Source organism: Branchiostoma floridae, chromosome 1 (genome assembly GCF_000003815.2).
Source record: "Branchiostoma floridae strain S238N-H82 chromosome 1, Bfl_VNyyK, whole genome shotgun sequence".
Taxonomy (NCBI): domain Eukaryota; kingdom Metazoa; phylum Chordata; class Leptocardii; order Amphioxiformes; family Branchiostomatidae; genus Branchiostoma; species Branchiostoma floridae.
This window is the reverse complement of record NC_049979.1, coordinates 33,305,602-33,307,677: the sequence shown is the minus strand read 5'-3', so window position 1 is coordinate 33,307,677 and position 2,076 is coordinate 33,305,602. Positions and strand designations below refer to the sequence as shown.

The following is a 2,076-nucleotide window of genomic DNA, read 5'->3' as shown; positions in this document are numbered from 1 at the left end:
GAAATTAAATTGGTGTTGCCTAATGGACTGTGAACACTTACCTTTCGAACTGTTAGCTAGACAAGCCAGAAATAGCCGTTATGTAAGCCGTTACATGTATATAATACATTTAAAAGTACGGCCTGTAGATATGTAGCATAGGGCCAACGGCCTGAGGAATGTTAATCATATATATATTCAATGTAGACATCATCTAGCTTACCTTGCTTGATTGCTCGATGTAAATTGTCACACGTTTGTTGGCTGCTTGGGACGAAACTGGTCTGCAATAGTAACTTTTAAGTTAATGTTCATATATCTGTGATGTAGAGAGAGTATAGACAGGGCGTAACCCAAGTTGGGCAGTCTGTACGCCAAACGATAGCCTACGGCGAAAGACCTGGCAGCATTTATTGGCCAACAGGGGAATTGTTCTTACATGTCACGCACATACAAATACACATACAAGAACTCGGTACTTTGAGAGAGAGAGAGAAAGAGAGATCGAGAGAAAGGCTTTGAAAGAATTAATTTTTATCCCTCCGTGAAACGGAGGATTTGTTTTCACTGCTGTTTATATGTCAGAGGGAAGTTTGTGAGTATGATAACTAGAGAAAGCATATATGGATTGTTTTGATATTCGGTATTGGTATGGGTAGGTTTGGACATGACAAAGGTATGGTTGGAATCTACGGCGTGTTATGGAACTGTAGCAGAACTTCCGGTTTTTATATTTTTTGTTCGGGACTTGCTTGGGTAATGCTGTTTAGTGGTAGGTAGCTGTATAAAAACGTGGTATAGTTGTGACTTTTGCCCCCCTAGCGGCTTCCCAGGGAAGTGAAAGTAATTTTTGTGTTAGGTTTTCAGAAGGAATTATGCAAGCAAGGGTTGATGGATCGTAATCACGTAGTGATGTACATTATTGTATGCTTGTTATGCATATTATGAGGTAATTTGCATAATAAAAAAGGTATGTGTAAAAACCTTCTACAGTGGATGTCTGTGAACAAAATAACTGGTGAACGCCAGAACAGATTGATCTTATATTTGGTATGTAGGGGCTGTTTGTACTTGAAAAATAGGGTTTAACCCTATTCAGACCGGGGGGGGGGGCTTTTGAGGCCCGCACCAACTTCGATGTCCTATAACGCGAGAACGCCTTACGCTAAAGCCACTAAATTTGGTGAGTTTTCCTAAAAAATTTTCGCAACAATTTTACGAAGTTTTAAAAATTTTCCATTTTTTCGTGTTGCCATGGCAATTGTTTGCTGACAGGGAGTTTTGCCCAAAATCACTATTTTTAGTTCTAACAATGTATTTTCCACATTTATTTGCTATATTACTGCTATTTTGTTACATAAATAAAATCTAATATTATTGAGCATATCTTTCATAATTATATATGCATAAATTATGCTAATTTGATGACGTCATCAGCCCAAAATCCAAGATGGCGGACCGTATGGCCAGATCAAGAATATCAAGCTAATTATCCCTTAAAATTTGTAACTACCTGGTATTTTTTCATCAAAAACCATCTAAATGAATGAATTTAGTCTTTTTCCATTGCCCTTTGTGATTATTTGTTGAGCCTAACTCGTATCTCAGATGTGCATGACGTCATTTTATGACGTCATTATGACGTCATCGATGTTGCTATTGGCAATACAAGTCGTTATAAACATTATTATTCTGTTATCTGCACTAGTTGTTACATTTTCGTAGTATAACTTGAAGTTGTCTGAGAATACCCTTTTTTCATGGCTCCGACCAATATAATCAAATTGATGACGTCATAATTACGTCATCTTACGTCAACGTAATGTAAAACGTTGAATACGTATTAGATATTATGTCGATATCATATCCTGAAAATTTAGTGGCCTTACGGCACGTCGTTCAAGAGTTAGAGGACTTAGAAGTGGAGGGCCTCAAAAGCCCCCCCCCCCCCCCGGTCCAGGGATGAGGAAGTTGAGGAATAGTTGAGGAAGTTTCTAAGATTACAAGAAATGGTTTATAGAGACAGTACATTATACATGTACATGGTGGGGTGTATATGTTACCCATAAGATTTAAGAGCAGATGTCTGTAAAGCCC

General features: G+C 38.0%; 3 protein-coding genes across 5 annotated transcripts in view; 2 read left to right on the top strand and 1 right to left on the bottom strand.

The window, feature by feature from the left end:
• LOC118410808 (galactose-3-O-sulfotransferase 2-like) overlaps nucleotides 1-359 on the bottom strand; it is a 16,582-nt gene extending 16,223 nt beyond the window's left edge. Inside the window, exon 1 of the mRNA XM_035812648.1 lies at nucleotides 203-359. The gene's annotated coding sequence lies outside the window, so the exon portion shown is untranslated. The remainder of the gene's footprint in view (nucleotides 1-202) is intronic.
• LOC118410961 (homeobox-containing protein 1-like) overlaps nucleotides 1-2,076 on the top strand; it is a 1,064,572-nt gene that overhangs the window by 60,152 nt on the left and 1,002,344 nt on the right. The gene's annotated exons all lie outside the window — the stretch shown is intronic.
• The window catches only part of LOC118410864 (CMP-N-acetylneuraminate-poly-alpha-2,8-sialyltransferase-like), a 13,155-nt gene continuing 11,562 nt past the window's right edge, over nucleotides 484-2,076 (top strand). Inside the window, exon 1 of one of the 3 annotated variants that reach the window (XM_035812740.1) lies at nucleotides 484-574. The gene's annotated coding sequence lies outside the window, so the exon portion shown is untranslated. The remainder of the gene's footprint in view (nucleotides 575-2,076) is intronic. The other 2 variants (XM_035812749.1, XM_035812757.1) reach the window with 2 other exon arrangements.